The sequence below is a fragment of the Macaca mulatta genome, chromosome 7, assembly GCF_049350105.2.
Source record: "Macaca mulatta isolate MMU2019108-1 chromosome 7, T2T-MMU8v2.0, whole genome shotgun sequence".
Taxonomy (NCBI): Eukaryota; Metazoa; Chordata; class Mammalia; order Primates; family Cercopithecidae; genus Macaca; species Macaca mulatta.
The window spans coordinates 139,766,952-139,787,512 of record NC_133412.1 but is presented as its reverse complement, the minus strand read 5'-3'; the positions used below and the strand labels follow the sequence as shown (position 1 = coordinate 139,787,512).

The window sequence follows — 20,561 nt, the reverse complement described above, 5'->3', positions numbered from 1 at the left end:
ATAATGATGTTGAATGTCAATGGTCCGAATGTAACAATTAAAAAACAGAGATTGTCAGGGTAGATTAAAAAAATAAGGTCCAACTATATGTTTGGTACCAAAAAATCCACTTCAAATATAAAAATACTTACAGATAAAAGTGAAAGGATAGAGAAAGAAATGCCATGCTAACACTAATCAAAAGGAAGTGAGAGTAGCTATATTAATTGCAGACAACAGATTTCAAAGCAAGAAAAGTTTTGAGGCATAAAGAGTGGCAATATATTACAATAAAGGGATGAATTTTCCAAGAAAAAATAACAGTCTTTAGCATATATACACCTAACAACGGAACATTAAAATACACGAGGAAAAAACTGATAGAAGTGCAAGGAGTAATAGATGAAACCCCTATTATAGTTGGAGACTAACAATCCTCTATCACAAATGAACAGATCCCACAAGAAAAAAATCAATAGGGATATAGCTGAACTCAACAGCACTAATAATCAATTTGATATACTGTCATCTATTGACGACTTCATCCAATGAGAGCAGAATACACATTATTCTCAAACTAACATGGAACATTCACCAAAACCGACCACATTCACATCTTCCCACAAAATTATAGTGTTGGCTCTCAGACCATAATGGAATTAAACTAGAAATCAGTAACAGGAGAATAAAAGAAGTATCCCTGAATACCTATAGATTAAACAAAACACTTCTAAAGAACAGGTCAAAAATAAATCTGAAAATATATTTAGAAATATTTTTATTTAAATAATTATACCATAATTTATCAAAATGTAAAGGAGGCAGTAAAAGCAGTGCTTAGAGGGAAATTTATAACATTGAATGCATATATTAGAAAAGAAGAAATATTTAAAATTAATAATCTAAGCCTCCACTTTAGCAAACTAGAAATATGAGAGCAAATTAAATCCAAATTAAGCAGAAGCAAAGAACAAAAATTTGAGCAGAAATCAATGCAACTGAAAATGGGAAATCTAAGGAGAAAAATGAATGAAACCAAAAGGTGATTCTTTGATAAAATCAATACACCTCTCGACAAGTTCACTGAAAGCACAAATCACGAATATCAGAAACAAAGAGGAAACATCACTGCAGATGTCATAGACATTAAAGGGATAATAAAGGAATATTATGAACAAGACATGAATCAAGAATTTGATAATCTTGATGGAATAAACCAATTCTTTAAAGACACTATCAAAGTTCACAAAAGAAACAGTTTGAATCAATAATAAAAGTCTTTACATATATTTAAAAATTCAAAAAGATAAACTGATGTAAAGATTTCATGTTATTAACATAAACAGTCTAAAATTATAAGCCAAAACAATGATTATATGCAAAACTTATGATAGTCATTTAACAACTGTAAACATTGTTTATATTCTAAGTACTTTCAAGCTGTTTTATGCTGTTGAAAGTTAACACATTCTTATTCTGACAAAAGGTAAAGAAGCAAAATCTCCTTTCCTGACAAACAGGCAGCAGATACATTTTCTAGGCTCAAATTACATTTCCAGCCAAATTTTTTGGACCTAACGCAAACTGAAAGGAAACTTCCATTTAACTTTACAACTGAGAACTTTCTACTTCTTATCTTCATTAAGTGATTAATCTGCAATGTAATGACATGCTCAAAGGCATGAAAATTTAACAGAATTCTAAAAATGTATCCCAAATGGTTAACATGCCAAGTTAAATCAAGATAATGGATCAAGATTAGTATGTGCCAATAACAATTTCCATGAAAAGACATCTGCAAGGATAAAACACTCCATACAGATTAGCATTTACAGATGAACATGTGCAACTGATTTTGACGAGAGGGAACACAAACTATAAACCCTACTAACTATAAACTCTAAACTGTTATCATCTCCACCATCTTTCATTCTTCATATTAGTAAACACAAATTATAAACATCGTACTCCATTACTATTAGTAAATTTTGATTTCATAAATCAAAAAAATCTAAGAAAATTTGTTTTCTGTCTTGTAAGTACCTAGGTACAATTCTCAATTTTGCCTCTTGGCCCACAACCTAAAATATTTAACATACGGCCTTTTTTTTTTTTTTTTTTTTTGAGATGAGGTCTTGCTCTGTTGCCCAGACTAGAGTGCAGTGGTGTGATCTCGGCTCACTGCAGCCTCCATCTCCTAGGCTCAAGTGATCCTTATGCCTCAGCTTCCCAGGTAGCTGGGACCACAGACGTTCACCACCATGCCCAGCTAAATTTTTCTGTATTTTTGTTAAGACCGGGTTTCGCTGTTGCTCAGGCTGGTTTGAACTTCTAAGCTCAAGCAATCCACCCACCTCGGCCTCCCAAAGTGCTGGGATTACAGGCGTGAGCCACTGTACCTGGCAGAAAAAGTTTACTAACCACTTTTTGACAAGAACCAGTAAAATTATGAGGCATTCTAGAGAGCCAGTTAATACTGTAATTTCTGACACATGCATGAATTTAGCATATGCCTATGACTTTCCAGAGAGGATGCAAATTGATTTATGATCTCCTCCACTGTTTTATGTTTCTGGTGAAAGCATATTAAAACTCAAGCTCTACATGAAATCTTCCAAACATCGTCAACCAACCCCACAAAGATTTTCCTACCAATCCTCACCAAAAGGGGTTCACTAGAGATCTACTAGGGAGCCAAAACTAAGATGCCTACAAAGCAGTAACAAGGAAAACCTTCCTCCTCACCTACCAAGGACACCAAGTAAAAAACCCGACTTCTACCTCGACCTTGGAGCAAAGAGGTAGAGGAACTACTCTCAGATGAAGTGTCAGAATGAGACAGCTACACCAAATAATTTAAATAAAGACTACATTCTCATAAGACTCAAAATGTTCAGGTTTTATTTAAAAAATAAGTTGTCATACAAAGAATCAGGAAGATCTCAAATGGAATGAAAAAAGGCTAATGGCAGGTGCCAAGACCAAGGCAGCAGAGATGCTAGAGTTGTCTGAAAAAATGTTAGTCTTGTCATGATAAAAATTATTCAAAAAGGAATTATAAAAACACATGAAACAAATTTTATGAGCAAAAAGTCACAGCAAAGAAAAAGAATCTTACTCAAGAAGTAGAAGATACACAGGAAGACCAAACAGAAATTTTATACCTGAAAAACACAATAACTGAAATACAAAACTTAATGGATGCGCTCAATACTAGAATGGAAGATATATGCGAAAACAATCAGTAAGCTAGGAGATAAAACACTAAAAATCATGCAATCTGGAAAAGAAAAAATTAGTTTGGAAAAATAAATAAAGTCCCCAAGAACTGTGAAACAATAACAAAAGAACTAAAGTTAATATCATCTGAGTGTCAAAGAAGAGGAATAAAAGGATAGGCTACATATTAAAGAAAAAAATAACAACTCAACATAGAGATTCAAGAGTTTAACAAACCTGAAAGAGGGTATAGTTAATGAAACCCACACCGAGATTTATGATGGCCAAATATTCAAAAACTAAAGACAAAGGAAATATCTTTATTTATTTATTTATTTATTTATTTATTTAATTTTTGAGACAGAGTTTCACTCTTGTTGCCCAGGCTGGAGTACAATGGCGCGATCTCTGCTCACCGCAACCTCTGCTTCCTGGGTTCAAGCAATTCTCCCGCCTCAGCCTCCTGAGTAGGTGGGATTACAGGCATGCGCCACCACTCCCAGCTAATTTTTGTGTTTTTAGTAGAGATGGGGTTTCTCCATGTTGGCCAGGCTGGCCTAGAACTCCTGACCTCAGCTGATCCACCCGTCTTGGCCTCCCAAAGTGCTGAGATTACAGGTGTGGGCCACCACACCTGGCCAGAAATACCTTAAAAACAGCAAGAAAGGACCAGCCTGGCTAACATAGTCAAACCCTGTCTGTAATCCCATCTACTCAGGAGGTTGCAGTGAGCCGAGATAATGCCCATTGCACTCCAGCCTGGGTGACAGTGCCAGACTGTCTCAAAAAAAAAAAAAAAAAAAAAAAACCAGCAGGAGAGTGGGAAAGGCAATACAAATGACAACTGATTTCTTACCACAAACCAGAAAGGCTAGAAGGAAGCACTTTTTCTTTTTTAAGTTCAAGGGTACATGTGCAGGATGTACAGGTTTGTTACACAGGTAAACATGTGTCATGGGGGTTTGTTGTAACAATTATTTCATTACCCAGGTATTAAGACTAGTATCCACTAGTTATTTTTCCTGATACTGTCCCTCCTCCCACCTTTTACCCTCAAGTAGGCCTTGTTGTGTTTTCTTCCTCTATATGTGTCCATGTGTTCTCACCATTCAGTTCCATTTCTAAGTAAGAACACGTAGTATTTGGTTTTCTGCTCCTGTATTAGTTTAAGGATAATGACTTCCAGCTCCATCCATGTCCCTGCAAAGGACATATCTTCATTCTCTTTTGTGGCTGCCTTATATTCCATGGTGTATGTGTACCACATTTTCTTTATCCAGTCTATCATTGATGGGCACTTGGGTTGATTCCATATGTTTGTTATTGTCATAAGTACTGCAATGAACATATGGGTGCATGTGTCATTATAACAGAATGACTTATATTCCTTTGGGTATATACCCAGTAATGGGATTGCTGGGTCGAATGGTATTTCTGATTTTAGGTCTTTGAGGAATTGCCACACTGTCTTCCACAATGGCTGAACTAATTTACACTCCCACCAAGAGTGTATAAGCCTTTCTTTTTGTCCACAACCTCACAAGCGTCTTGTTATTTTTCAGCTTTTTAATAATTGCCATTCTGATTAGTAGGATATGATATCTCACTGTGGTTTTGATTTGCATTTCTCTAATGATCACTGATGTTGAGCTTTTTAAAATATGTTTGTTGGCTGCATGTACATCTTTTTTTGAGAAGTATCCATGTCCTTTGCACATGTCTTAATGGGGTGGTTTTTCTTCTAAATGTATTTAAGTTCCTTATAGATGCTAGATATTAGACCTTTGTCAGATGCATAGTTTGCAAAAATTTTCTGCCATTGTGTAGGTTGTCTATTTACTCTGTTTTTTCTTTTGCTGTGCAGAAACTCTTCAGTTTACCTAGACCCCATTTGTCAATTTTTGGTTTGGCTGTAATTGCTTTCGAAACCTTTGTCATGAAATCCTTGCCAGTACCTACGTCCTGAATGTAGTTGCCTAGGCTGTCTTCCAGGGTTTTTATAGTTTTGGGTTTTACACTTAATTCCTTAATCCACCTTGAATTAATGTTTGTATATGGTGTCAGGAAGGGTCCAGTTTCAATTTTCGACCTATGGCTAGCCAGTTATCCGAGCACTATTTATTGAATAGGGAATCCTTCTCCCATTGCTTGTTTTTGTCAGGTTTCTTGAAGATCGGATAGTTGTACATGTGTGGTCTTTTTTTGGATTCTCTATTCTGTTCCTTTGGTTATGTGTCTATTCTTGTACCATTACCATGCTGTTTTGGCCACTGTAGCCCCATAGTATAGTTTGAAGTTGGGTAGTGTTATGTTTCCAGCTTTGTTCTTTTGGCTTAGGATTGCTTAGGCTATTCGGGCTCTGTTTTGGTTCAGTACAAATTTTAAAATAGTTTTCTCTAGTTCTGTGAATGGTAGTTTACCGAACTAGATGTCAATGGTAGTTTAATGAGAACAGCATTAAATTTATAAATTGCTTTGGGCATTTTGGCCATTTTACCAATACTGATTCTTCCTATCCATGAGCATGGAAAGTTTTTCCATTTGTTTGTGTAATTTCTGATTTCTTTGAGCAGTGATTTGCAGTTCTCCTTGAAGAGATCTTTCACTTTGTTGTTAGTTATATTCCTAAGTATTTTAATCTTTTTCTGGCAAGTGAAAAGGGCAGTACGTTCATGATCTGGCTCTCATCTTGTACTGTTGTTCATGTATAGGAATGCCAGTGATTTTTGCACATCGATTTTGTATCCTGAGACTTTGCTAAAGCTGCTTATCACCTTAAGAAGCTTTCGGGCTGAGATGACTGGGGTTTTCTAGATACAGAATCATGTCATCTGGAAACAGGGATAGGCTGGCTTCCTCTTTTCCTATTTGAATGCCCTTTATTACTGTCTCTTGCCTGATTGCTCTGGCCAGAAATTCCAATACTATGTTGAATAGGAGTGGTGAGAGGGGGCATCCTTGTCTTCTGCCGGTTTTCAAGGAGAATGCTGCTAGATTTTACCCATTCAATATGATGTTGGCTGCGAGTTTGTCATATATGGCTCTTATAAACTTCAATACCTAGTTTAGTCAGAGTTTTTAAAGTAAAGGGATGTTGAATTTTATCGAAAATCTTTTCTGAATCTATTGAGATAATCAAGTGGTTTTGGACTTTACTTCTGTTTATGTGATAAATCACATTTATTGATTTGCAATGATGAACCAAGCTTGCATACCAGGGATAAAGCCTATTTAATTGCGGTGGATAACCTTTTTGAGATAAAGCTGGATTTATCTTTTTGGATAAGCTGGATTCACTTTGCTAGCATTTTGGAGAGGATTTTTGCATCAATGTTCATCAAGGATATTGGCCTGAAGTTTTCTTTTGTTTCTGTATCTCTGTGAAGTTTTGGTGTCAGGATGATATTGGCTTATGGAATGAGTTAGGGAGGAGTTCCTCCTCCTCAACTTGTTGGAATAGTTTCAGTAGGAATGGTACCAGCTCTTCTTTGTACACTGGTAGAATTCAGCTGTGAAGCTGTCTGGTCCTGGGCTGTTTTTTTTTTTTTTTTTTTTTTTTTGGTTGGTAGGCTATTTATTGCTGCCTCAATTTCAGAACTCGTTACTGCTCTTTTGAGGGATTCAATTTCTTGTTGGTTCACTTTTCATAGGGTGTATGTGTCCAGGAATTTATCCATTTATTCTAGATTTTCTAGTTGATATAGATAGGGGTGTTTATAATATTCTCTGATGGTTGCTTGTATTTCTCTGGGGACAATGGTAATATCCACCTTATCATTTCTGATTGTGTTTATTTGAATCTTCTCTCTTTTCTTCTTCATTAGTCTATCTAGTGGGCTATTTGATTAATCTTTTCAAAAAACCAACTCCTGAATTCACTGGTGATTTTAATGGCTTTTCTTGTCTCCATCTCCTTCAGCTCAGCCCTGATTCTGGTTATGTCTTGTCTTCTTCTCGCTTTGGATTTGTTCGCTTTTGGTTCTCTAGTTCTTTTCATTGTGACATTAGGTTGCTAACTCGAGATCTTGCTAGCTTTCTGATGTGAACATTGACTGCTATAAATTTCCTTCTTAACACTACTTTAGCTGTGTCCCAGAGAATCTGGTACATTGTATCTTTGTTCTTATTAGTTTGAAAGAATTTGATTTCCATCTTAATTTCATTATTTACCCAAAAGTAATTCAGGGGCAGGTTATTTAATTTCCATGTAATCGTATGGTTTTGAGTGAATTTCTTCACACTTTAGTTCTAATTTGATTGTGCTCTAGTCCAAGAGACTATTTGTTATGATTTCAGTTCTTTTGTCTTTGCTGAGCAGTGTTTTACTTCCGATTATGTGATCTTTTTTACAGTAAGTGCCACGTGGTGATGAGAAGAACGTATAGTCTGTTGTTTTTTGAGTGGAGAGTTCTGTAGATATCTATCAGGTCCATTTAATCCAGAACTGAGTTCAGATATTTAGTATCTTTGTAAATTTTCTGTCTCAATCTGTCTAATATTGTCAGTGGGGTGTTAAAGTCTCCCACTATTATTGAGTGGGAGTCTAAGTCTCTTAGAAGGTCTCTAATAACTTGGTTTATGAATCTGGGTGCTCCAGTGTTGGGTGCATATATAGTTGAGATAGTAAATTCTTCTTGTTGAATTGAACCCTTTACCATTATGCACTGCACTTCTTTGTCTTTTTTGATCTTTATTGGTTAAAGTCTGCTTTGTCAGAAACCAGGAATGCAAACTCTGCTTTTTTCTGTTTCCCATTTGCTTTGTAAATTTTCCTCCATCCCTTTTTGAGCCTATGTGTATCACTACATGTGAAATAGGTCTCTTGAAGACAGCAGACCATTGGGTCTTGTTTCTTTATCCAGCTTGCTGCTCTGTGTCTTTTAATTGGGGTATTTATCCCACTTTCATTTGAGGTTAGTATTGCTTTGTACAGATTTGATCCTGTCATTATGATGCTAGCTGGTTATTTTGCAGACTTGTTTAAAATATCTTGTGGTTACTATATTATTTTTACTTTTTTAAATTTTTACTTTTTTATTAATATACTTTAAGTTCTAGGGTACACGTGCACTACATGCAGGTTTACATATGTACACATGTGACATGTTGGTGTGCTGTACCCATTAACTCGTCACTTACATTATATGTCCTAATGCTATCCTTCCCCCCTGTACCATCCCCACAATAGGCCCTGGTGTGTGATGTTCCCCGTCCTGCGTCCAAGTGATCTCATTGTTCAATTCCCACCTATGAGTGAGAACATGTGGTGTTTGGTTTTCTGCTCTTTGCGACAGTTTGCTGAGAATGATGGTTTCCAGCTGCATCCATGTCCCTACAAAGGACATGAACTCATCCTTTTTTATGGCTGCATAGTATTCCATGGTGTATATGTGCCACATTTTCTTAATCTAGTCTGTCACTGTTGGACATTTGGGTTGATTCCAAATCTTTGCTATTGTGAATAGTGCCACAATAAACGTACGTGTGCATGTGTCTTTATAGCAGCATGATTTATAATCCTTTGGGTATATACCCAGTAATGGGATGGCTGGGTCAAATGGTATTTCTAGTTCTAGATCCTTGAGGAATCGCCACACTGTTTTCGACAATGGTTGAACTAGTTTACAGTCCCACCAACACTGTAAAAGTGTTCTTATTTCTCCACATCCTCTCCAGCATCTGTTGTTGCCTGACTTTTTAATGATCACCATTTTAACTGGCGTGAGATGGTATCGCATTGTGGTTTTGATTTGCATTTCTCTGATGGCCAGTGATGATGAGCATTTTTCAATGTGTCTGTTGACTGTATGAATGTCTTCTTTTGAGAAATGTCTGTTCATATCCTTTGCCCACTTTTTCATTGGGTTTTTTTTATTCTTGTAAATTTGTTTGAGTTCTTTGTAGGTTCTGGATATTAGCCCTTTGTCAGATGAGTAGATTGAAAAATTTTCTCCCATTCTGTAGGATGTCTGTTCACTCTGATGGTAGTTTCTTTTGCCATGCAGAAGCTCTTTAGTTTAATTAGATTCAATTTGTCAATTTTGGCCTTTGTTGCCGTAGCTTTTGGTGTTTTAGACATGAAGTCCTTCCCCGTGCCTATGTCCTTTATGGTATTATCTAGGTTTTCTTCTAGGGTTTTTATGGTTTTAGGTCTAACATTTAAGTCTCTAATCCATCTTGAATTAATTTTCATATAAGGAGTAAGGAAGGATCCAGTTTCAGCTTTCCACTTATGGCAAGCCAATTTTCCCAGCACCATTAATTAAATAGGGAATCCTTTCCCTATTTACTGTTTTTGTCAGGTCCGTCAAAGATCAGATGGCTGTAGACGTGTGGTATTATTTCTGAGGACTCTGTTCTGTTCCATTGGTCTGTATCTCTGTTTTGGTACCAGTATCATGCTGTTTTGGTTACTGTAGACTTGTAGCATAGTTTGAAGTCAGGTAGCGTGATGCCTCCAGCTTTTTTCTTTTGGTTTAGGATTGTCTTGGCAATGCGGGGTCTTTTCTGGCTCCATATGAATTTTAAAGCAGTTTTTTCCAATTCTGTGAAGAAAGTCATTGGTAGCTTAATGGAGATGGCATTGAATCTATAAATCACCTTGGGCAGTATGGCCATTTTCATGATATTGATTCTTCCTATCCATGAGCATACTATGTTCTTCCATTTGTTTGTGTCCTCTTTTATTTCATTGAGCAGTGGTTTGTAGTTCTCCTTGAAGAGGTCCTTTACATCCCGTGTAAGTTGGATTCCTAGGTATTTTATTCTCTTTGAAGCAATTGTGAATGGGAGTTCATTCATGATTTGGCTCTCTGTTTGTTGTCACTGGTGCATAAGAATGCTTGTGATTTTTGCACATTGATTTTATATCCTGAGACTTTGCTGAAGTTGCTTATCAGCTGAAGGAGATTTTGGGCTGAGATGATGGGGTTTTCTAAATATACAATCATATCATCTGCAAACAGGGACAATCTGACTTCTTCTTTTCCTAACTGAATACCCTTGATTTCTTTCTCTTGCCTGATTGCCCTGGCCAGAACTTCCAATACTATGTTGAATAGGAGTGGTGAGAGAGGGCATCCCTGTCTTGTGCCAGTTTTCAAAGGGAATTTTTCCAGTTTTTGCCCATTCAGTATGATATTGGCTGTGGGTTTGTCATAAATAGCTCTTACTATTTTGAGATACGATCCATCAATACCGAATACCGAACTTACTGAGAGTTTTTAGCATGAAGGGCTGTTGCATTTTGTCAAAGGCCTTTTCTGCCTCTATTGAGATAATCATGTGGTTTTTGTCTTTGGTTCTGTTTATATGCTGGATTACGTTCATTGATTTGCGTATGTTGAACCAGCCTTGCATCCCAGGGATGAAGCCCACTTGATCATGGTGGATAAGCTTTGTGATGTGCTGCTGGATTCAGTTTGCCACTATTTTACTGACGATTTTTGCATCAATGTTCATCAGGGATATTTGTCTAAAATTCTCTTTTTTTGTTGTGTCTCTGTCAGGCTTTGGTATCAGGATCATAGTGGCCTCATAAAATGAGTTAGGGAGGATTCCCTCTTTTTCTGTTGATTGGAATAGTTTCAGAAGGAATGGTACCAGCTCCTCCTTGTACCTCTGGTAGAATTCGGCTGTGAATCCGTCTGGTCCTGGACTTTTTTTGGTTGGTAGGCTATTAATTATTGTCTCAATTTCAGAGCCTGCTATTGGTCTATTCAGGGATTCAACTTCTTCCTGGTTTAGACTTGGGAGAGTGTAAGTGTTCAGGAAATTATCCATTTCTTCTCGATTTTCTAGTTTATTTGCGTAGAGGTGTTTATAGTATTTTCTGATGGTAGTTTGTATTTCTGTGGGGTCGGTGGTGATATCCCCTTTATCATTTTTTATTGCATCTATTTGATTCTTCTCTCTTTTCTTCTTTATTAGTCTTGCTAGCGGTCTATCAATTTTGTTGATCTGTTCAAAAAACCAGCTCCTGGATTCATTGATTTTTTGGAGGGGTTTTTGTGTCTCTATCTCCTTCGGTTCTGCTCTGATCTTAGTTATTTCTTGCCTTCTGCTAGCTTTTGAATGTGTTTGCTCTTGCTTGTCTAGTTCTTTTAATGGTGATGTTAGAGTGTCAATTTTAGATCTTTCCAGCTTTCTCTTGTGGGCATTTAGTGCTATAAATTTCCCTCCACACACTGCTTTAAATGTGTCCCAGAGATTCTGGTATGTTGTGTCTTTATTCTCATTGGTTTCAAAGAACATGTTTATTTCTGCCTTCATTTCTTTATGTACCCAGTAGTCATTCAGGAGCAGGTTGTTCAGTTTCCATGTAGTTGAGCGGTTCTGATTGAGTTTCTTAGTCCTGAGTTCTAGTTTGATTGCACTGTGGTCTGAGAGACAGTTTGTTATAATTTCTGTTCTTTTACATTTGCTGAGGAGTGCTTCCAACTATGTGGTCAATTTTGGAATAAGTGTGATGTGGTGATGAGAAGAATGTATATTCTGTTGATTTGGGGTGGAGAGTTCTGTAGATGTCTATTAGGTCCGCTTGATGCAGAGTTGAGTTCAATTCCTGGATATCCTTGTTAACTTCCTGTCTCGTTGATCTGTCTAATGTTGACAGTGGGGTGTTAAAGTCTCCCGTTATTATTGTATGGGAGTCTAAGTCTCTTTGTAAGTCTCTAAGGACTTGCTTTATGAATCTGGGTGCTCCTGTTTTGGGTGCATATATATTTAGGATAGTTAGCTCTTCCTGATGAATTGATCCCTTTACCATTATGTAATGGCCTTCTTTGTCTCTTTTGATCTTTGATGGTTTAAAGTCTGTTTTATCAGAGACTAGGATTGCAACCCCTGCTTTTTTTTTGTTCTCCGTTTTCTTGGTAGATCTTCCTCCATCCCTTTATTTTGAGCCTATGTGTGTCTCTGTATGTGAGATGGGTCTCCTGAATACAGCAAACTGATGGGTCTAGACTCTTTATCCAATTTGCCAGTCTGTGTCTTTTAATTGGACCATTTAGTCCATTTACATTTAAGGTTAATATTGTTATGTGTGAACTTGATCCTGTCATTATGATATTAGCTGGTTATTTTGCTCATTAGTTGATGCAGTTTCTTCCTAGCATCGATGGTCTTTACATTTTGGCATGTTTTTGCAATGGCTGGTACAGGTTGTTCCTTTTCATGTTTAGTGCTTCCTTCAGGATCTCTTGTTGGGCAGGCCTGGTGGTGACAAAATCTCTAAGCATTTGCTTGTCTGTGAAGGATTTCATTTCTCCTTCACTTATGAAACTTAGTTTGGCTGGATATGAACTTCTGGGTTTAAAATTCTTTTCTTTCAGAATGTTGAATATTGGCCCCCACTCTCTTCTGGCTTGGAGAGTTTCTGCTGAGAGATATGCTGTTAGTCTGATGGGCTTCCAATCAGTCTGATGGGCTTCCAATCAGACTTCGTGGGTAACCCAACCTTTCTCTCTGGCTCCCCTTAACATTTTCCTTCATTTCAACTTTGGTGAATCTGACAATTATGTGTCTTGGAGTTGCTCTTCTCGAGGAGTATCTTTGTGGCATTCTCTATATTTCTTGAATTTGAATGTTGGCCTGCCTTACTAGGTTGGAGAAATTCTCCTGGATGATATCCTGCAGAGTGTTTTCCAACTTAGTTCCATTTTCCCCGTCACTTTCAGGCACACCAATCAGACATAGATTTGGTCTTTTCACATAATCCCATATTTCTTGGAGGCTTTGTTCATTTTTTTTACTCTTTTTTCTCTACATTTCTCTTCTCACTTCATTTCATTCATTTGATCTTCAATCACTGATACTCTTTCTTCCAGTTGATCGAGTCAGTTACTGAAGCTTGTGCATTTGTCATGTAGTTCTCGTGTCATGGTTTTCATCTCTATCAGTTCTTTTAAGGTCTTCTCTGCATTGATTATTCTAGTTATCCATTCATTCTTTCTTTTTTCAAGGTTTTTCGTTTGTTTGCGCTGGTTACGTAGTTCCTCCTTTAGTTCTGAGAAGTCTGATCAACTGAAACCTTGTTCTCTCAACTCATCAAAGTCATTCTCCATCCAGATTTGTCCCGTTGCTGGTGATGAGCTGCGTTCCTTTGGAGGGGGAGATGCACTCTGCTTTTTAAATTTCCAGCTTTTCTGCACTGCTTTTTCCCCATCTTTGTGGTTTTATCTGCCTTTGGTCTTTGATGATGGTGACATACTGATGGGATTTAGGTGTGGGTGTCCTTTCTGTTTGTTATTTTTCCTTCTAATAGTCAGGACCCTCAGCTGTAGGTCTGTTAGCCTCGCTGACACCTTGCAGTTAGATCTCCGACTGCTGTGCTAGCAATGAGTGAGGCTCCCTAGGCATGGGACCCTCCGGGCCAGGTGTGGGATATAATCTCCTGATGTGCCGTTTGCTAAGACCCTTGGTAAAGCGCAGTATTAGGGTGTGAGTCACCCAATTTTCCAGGTGTTGTGTGTCTCAATTTCCCTTGGCTAGGAAGAGGAATTCCCTTCCCCCTTTTGCTTCCTAGGTGAGGCAATGCCTCGCCCTGCTTCAGCTCTCTCTGGTCGGGCTGCACCCGCAGACCAGTATCAACTATCCGACACACCCCAGTGAGATGAACCCAGTACCTCAGTTGATAATGCAGAAATCACCTGTCTTCTGTGTTGCTCACGCTGGGAGCTGGAGGCTGGAGTTGTTCCTATTCGGCCATCTTGTGCGCCACCACCATAATTACTTTATAGTGTCACTGGTATGTGTACTCCAGTGTGCTTTTGTAGTACCTAATAACAATTTTTACTTTTCATATTTAGTGCTTCTTTCAGAAGCAGGTGTGGTGGTAACAAATTTCCTCATCATTTGCTTGTCTGGAAAGTATCTTATTTCTCCTTTGCTCATGAAGCTTAGATTGGCCAGATATGAAATTCTGGGTTGGAATTTCTTTTTTCAACATGTTGAATATTGGCCCCCAATCTCTTCCGACATGTAGGGTTTCCACTGAGAGGTCTGCTGTTAGTCAGATGGTCTTCCCTTTGTAGGTTGCCTGGCCTTTCTCTCTGGCTGTCCTTAACATTTTTTCTTTCATTTTGACCTTGGAGAATCTGATAATTATGTGTCTTGGGGATGATCTTCTTGTGGAATATTTACAGGAGTTGTCCCATTTCCTGAAATTGAATGTTGGTCTGTCTTGTTAGGTTGGGGAAGTCCTCATGGAAGATACCCTGAAATATATTTTCCAAGTTGGTTCCATTTTTCTCATCTCTTTCAGGTATACCAATCAGTCACATACTCAGTCTCTTTACATAATCTCATATTTCTCAGAGGTTTTGTCCATTCTTTTTCATTTTTTTCTCTATTCCTGTATGCCTGTCTTATTTCAGAAAGACAGTCTTCAAGCTCTGGGATTCTTTCCTCCACTTGGTCTATTCTGCTATTAATACTTGAAATTACATTATGAACTTCTTCTATTGTTTTTTTCAGATATATCAGGTTGGTTATGTTATCCTCCATACTGGTTATCAGTTGCTGAAATGTTTTATCATGATTTTTAGCTTCCTGCATTGAGTTAGAAGGTGCACCTGTAGCAAAATGAACATCAATTTTATCTATATTCCAAAGTCTACTTCCGTCATTTCGGCCATCTCAGCCTCTGCCCAGTTCCAAACCCTTGCTGGAGAGATTATGTGGTCATTTTGACAGAAGAGGGCACTGTGGCTTTTTAAGTTTTCAGCGTTCTTGTGCAGATTCTTTCTCATCTTTGTGTGCTCATCTACCTTCATTCTTTGAGGCTAATCTTTGGATTTTTTTTTTTTCCTTTTACAGTCTGGCCACTTTTCCATAGGGTTGCTGTGGTTTGCTGGGCATCTGCTCCAGTCCCTAGTTGCCTTAGGTTTTCCAATACCTGAGGGTATCACAAGTGAAGGCTGCAAAACTGAAAAGATGGCAGTCTGCCCCTTCCTCTGGGAGCTCTGTCCCAGAGGGGTACACACCTGGTTGCTGACCCAAACACACCTGTAGGTGGTGACTGAAGACACTCGTTGGGAGGTCTCACCCAGTCAGGAAGAATGGGATCAGGGATCTGCTTAAAGAAGCAGTCTCGCCACACTTTTACAAAGCAGCTGTGCTGTGTGGGTGTACCACTTCTGTCCCTAGTTAGCTTGGGCTCTCCAAAGTCTGTAAGTTAGGGAAGTTGCTGAGACAGCAAAAATGACAGCTCATTCCTCCCTCTAGGAGCTCTGTCCCAGGAAGTTTTCAAACCTCTTAGCCACAGAATATCCATGGGAGTGACTAGAGGCCACAGTTGGGAAGTCCTGCCCTGTAAGGAGGAACAGATCAGGGACTGCTTAAGGAAGCAGGATGGCCACGGTTTCATAGAGCAGCTGTGCTGTGCTGGGGTACTGCTTCTGCCCTGGTGGGCTTGGGCTCTCCAAGGCCCACAGGATAGAATGCTGAGGTGCCCAAACAGCAACAATAGCGGCCCCCACCAGCCCCCTGGGAACTCAGTCCCAGGGTGAAATCAAAACACTGTGAGCCAGAGAATACAAATGAGGGTGGCTGGAGGGTCCAGTCGGGAGGTCCTGCCCAGAGATGAAGAACGGATCAGGGTCCTGCTTAAAGAAGTACTTGGCCATGTTGTGTTAGAGCAGCTGTGTTGTGTTGGGGGATCCCTTCCGCCCTGGTCGGTTTGGACTCTCCAAAGCCCACAGGCTGGAAAGGTTGAGCTGTTCATATAGCAGAGATGGTAGCCTGTTCCTCCCCCTGGTCACTCAGTCCCAAGGAGAAATCAAAACTGTCAGTTGGGAGGTCCCACCGAAGATGAGGATTCGGATTGAGAGTCCCTCTTAAAGAAGCAGTCTGGCCACATTTTAGTAGAGCAGCTTTGCTGTGCTAGGGGATCCCTTCCACGCCCGGTCGGTTTGGACTTGCCTAAGCCCACAGGCTGGAATGGCTGAGTTATCCAAGCAGCAAAGATGGCAGTCTGCCCCTCCCCGCAGGAACTCTGTTTTGTCCCAGATAGGTGCGACTCTGTTGCTGGAGGCTGGCTGAAATTCCAAGCCAGTGGGTCTCATCCTGTGAGGAGCTGTGGAAATGGGGCCTACACACCAATGCTGCTTAGCCCCCTGGATTCAGATCCCTTCCTAGGGGTAAATATGGATGTCCAAGCTCCCTCCCTTCCTGAGTTGCAATCACCTTTGTCAGGGATACTAGAGCCAGAGTATGTAAAGTTCCTGGGTCTCCATGCATGCCTGAGCGGTTTTTCTGTTGATACTATACACAGTTCTGCATGTCAGACCGAAGGCCCTGCTGGAATGGATTCACAAGAGGATCTCCTGACCAGACTTGCAAAGATCCATGGGAGGGGCATGGTTTCCCAGGGTCACGTATTCACTCATGCTTCCCTGGGCAGGGGTAGGTTCTCTTGCATCGATGTTGTTCCCAGGTAAGTTGTTGTCCTACCTTGTTCTTCTCCATTCTCTGTGGGTTGAGTTGTTTACCTGATCAGTCCCAGTACAAATACCTGGATGTTTCATTTAAAGGTGCTGCATTTACTAGCCCCTTTCGTTCCTCTCTGTAAGAGTCACACACCATAGCTGCTTTTAGTTGGCCATCTTGGTGCACCGTTGGAAGTACTTTTTGAAGTGCTTAAATAAAAGAACTGTGAACCCACATCCTATATCCAGTAAAAATACTCTTCAGACATGAAGAAAAAATTAAGACATTCTTTGATGAAGAAAAACTAAGAAAACTTTTTGCCAGCATACCTACCCTAATGGTTAATGAAAGATCTCTAAACATAAAGTAAACAAAAAAATAAGAACTCTTGGAACATTAGGAAGAAAAAACTATAATGGTAGGCAAATATATGGGCAAATACAACAGACAAAATTCTCATCTTGGGTTTTTATGTTTGAATGCTGAAGCAAAAATTGTTACACTAATGTGAGTCTATATGTATGTACAAAAATATTTCAGGCAATTGTATTATAGACTCTCACAGACTCACTATCTAATGTGAGTCTATATGTACGTACAAGAAATATTTCAGGCAATTGTATTGAGAGGGTAATGAGATATAATTTTTTTTTTTTTTTCAGATGGAGTCTCGCTCTGCCGCCCAGGCTGGAGTGTAGTGGCGCGATCTCAGTTCACTGCAAGCTCCGCCTCCTGGGTTTACGCCATTCTCCTGCCTCAGCCTCCCAAGTAGCTGGGACTACAGGCGCCCACCACCTCGCCCGGCTAGTTTTTTTTATTTTTTAGTAGAGACGGGGTTTCACCGTGTTAGCCAGGATGGTCTCGATCTTCTGACCTCGTGATCCGCCCGTCTCAGCCTCCCAAAGTGCTAGGATTACAGGCTTGAGCCACCGCGTCTGGCCGAGATATAAATTTTAAGTTTCCTACACTTCACATGAATTGATAAAGTTGATAAAATTTTATACACACACACACATACACTAGAGTAACCATTAAACAACCACTAGAAAAGAGAGATCATTAAAAATATTTATAAATAAAAATGAAACTCCTAAAAAGATTCAAATAACTCCCAAGAAGAAAGGAAAAAGGAAAAAGAAAAACAAGTGAGAACAAACAAAATACAAGAAATAAAGTGGGAGACTTAAGCTCCTACAGATAATTAATTATATAATGTAAATGGTATAAATACACCAACTAAAAGACAGAGATTACCAGAGTGAATTTAAAGGCAGACCCAAAAATATGCTCTCCATCTGAAACTTACTAAAAATATAAAGATACAAGACTGTTGAGTATAAAAAGATGGAAAAAGATCTACCAAGTAGACATAAGAAAGCAGGAGTGGCTGTATTAATATCAGGTAAAATAAGCTTCAAAAGAAAAGAAATTACCAGAGACAAAGAGGCACAATACTTAATGATAAAAAAATTAATCCATCAGGAAGACAAAACAATCGTAAAGGTGTATATACCAAACAACAAAGCTGCAAAATATGTGATGCAAAACTGATATAACTGAAAAAATGAAAGAAAGGCCATAAACATAGTTGGAGACATCAACAAGCCTCACAAAGTTAGAAAGAACTAGACATATAATCAACAAAGATACAAAAGAACTCAACAATATCAACCACCAGGACATAGCTGACATTTAAAGAACACTCCAGCCAAAACCAGCAAATACATGCCTGCACAACTTATTCCAAGATAGACCATGTTCTGTACTTTAAAATAAAAATCAATGATTTTAAAATGATTGAAATAATACTCAATATATTATTTGACCAGAATGGAAACAACAGAAACATACCAGACAAGGCAAAGATTTGAAATCTAAACAAGAGACTTCTAAGTAATCCATGAAACAAAAAGGACATCTCAAGAGAGATTAAATGCATGCAAACACACATACTCTCTAAACTGAAAAACATATGAAAATAAGACATATCAAAATTTTTAGAATAGAGGAAAAGTAGTGCTATACGGACATATAGCAATAAGTGCATTTTCTTGAAAATAGTAAAAGTCTCAAATCAATAATATAAGCACAAAACCTAGAAACTGACAAGCATAACAAAACTAAATAAAGCAGAAAGAAGGAAATAATAAAGAGCACAAATCAATAACATTAAAAACAGCAAAATAATAAAACAATGAAACAAAGATCTGGACCTTAAAAAACAAAACAAAAGAAAACTGCCTCTAACAAGCCTGACAAAGAGAAAAATAGAAACAAATTACAGGCACACCTTGGAGATATTGCAGGTTCAGTACTAGGCCACCACAATACAGTGCATATTGCAACAAAGTAAGTCACACAACTTTTCAGTTTTCCAGTACATATATAAAGTTATGTTTATGCTATACTACAGCCTAATAAATGTGCAACAGAATTATGTTTTTAAAATGTACATACCTTAATTTTAAAAGATCTTATTGCGAAAAATGCTAATGACCATGTAAACCTTCATTGAGATGTAAAGTTTTTGTTAGCAGAGAGTCCTACTTTGATGCTGATAGCCGCTGACTCACCAATGGTGGTGGTTGCAACAGAAAGACAACAGTGAAGTTGCCCCACAGGTTGACTCTTCCTTTGACAAAAGATTTCTCTATAGCATGCAATTCCATTCAACAGCATTTTGTTCACAGTAGAATTTTTTCAAAATTGGAAGAGTCAATCCTCACAGATCCTGCCACTGTTTTATCAGGTAAGTTTGTGTCATATTCTAAATCCTTTGTTGTCATTCTAATAATGTTTACAGCATCTTCACCAGGAGTAGATTCCACCTCAAGAAACCCCTTTCTTTGATTATTCATAAGAAAAACTTCCTCATCTGTGAATACTTTATCATGAGATTGCAACAATTCAGTCACATCTTCAGGCTCTCCTTCTAATTCTAGTTCTCTTGCTATTTTTACCACATCTGCCACTACTTTCCACCACTGAAGTCATAAACCCCTCAAACTGATCCATAAAGGGTCAAATAAACTTCTCAAGTTTTATTAATGCTGATATTTTGAACTCCCTCCATGAATCATGAATGTTCTGAATGGCATCTAGAATGGTAAGTCCTTTCCAAAATGTTTTCAAATTACTTTGCCCAGGTCTATCACGGCAATCCCTATCTATTATGGCAGCTACAGCCTGACAAAATGTATTTCTTAAATACTAAGACTTGAAACTCAAAATTACTCCCTAATCCATAGGCTGCAGAATGGATGCTGTGTTAGCAGCCATGATAACAACATTATTCTCTTTGTACATTTTCATCAGAGCTCTTGGCTCACTATCAGTGAGCAGTAGTATTTTTTTTAATCTATTTTTCTGAGCAGTAGGTCTCAACAGTGGACTTAAAATATTTAGTAAATCATGCTGTAAACAGATGTATTGTGATTTAGCTTTGTTGTTTCATTTATAGAGCATTGGAAGAGTAAATTGAGCATAATTCTTGAGGGACCTATGATTTACAAAATGGTAAATGAGCAATGGCTTCAATTTAAAGTTACCAGCTGCATTAGCCACTAACTCATGAGTCAGCCTGCCCTTTGAAGCTTTGAAGCCAGGCATTGACATCTCATCTCTAGCTATGACAGTCCTAGATGGCATCTTCTTCCAACAGAAGGTTATTTCATCTATACTGATAACCTGTTGTTGAGTGTAGCCACTGAAGATTCATCAGTGATTTTAGCTAGATTATGGATGGCTTGCTGCAACTTTTAAATCACCACTTGCAGCTTTACCTTGTACTTTATGTTATAGAGAGGACTTATTTCCTCAAACCTCGGGAAGCAACCTGTGCTAGCTTCCAACTTTTCTTGTGCAACTTCTGCATCTCATTTAGTCTTTGTAGGACTGAAGAGAATTCAGGCCTTGCTCTGGATTAGGTTTTGACT

At 38.4% G+C, this 20,561-nt stretch overlaps 1 protein-coding gene and 1 long non-coding RNA gene across 29 annotated transcripts in view; one reads left to right on the top strand and one right to left on the bottom strand.

Moving 5' to 3' along the window:
- Positions 1–20,561, bottom strand: part of GPHN (gephyrin) — a 734,546-nt gene that overhangs the window by 561,258 nt on the left and 152,727 nt on the right.
- Positions 14,526–20,561, top strand: part of LOC144330318 (uncharacterized) — a 91,203-nt gene continuing 85,167 nt past the window's right edge. Inside the window, exon 1 of the long non-coding RNA XR_013396369.1 lies at positions 14,526–17,323. This is a non-coding gene — a long non-coding RNA (uncharacterized LOC144330318). The remainder of the gene's footprint in view (positions 17,324–20,561) is intronic.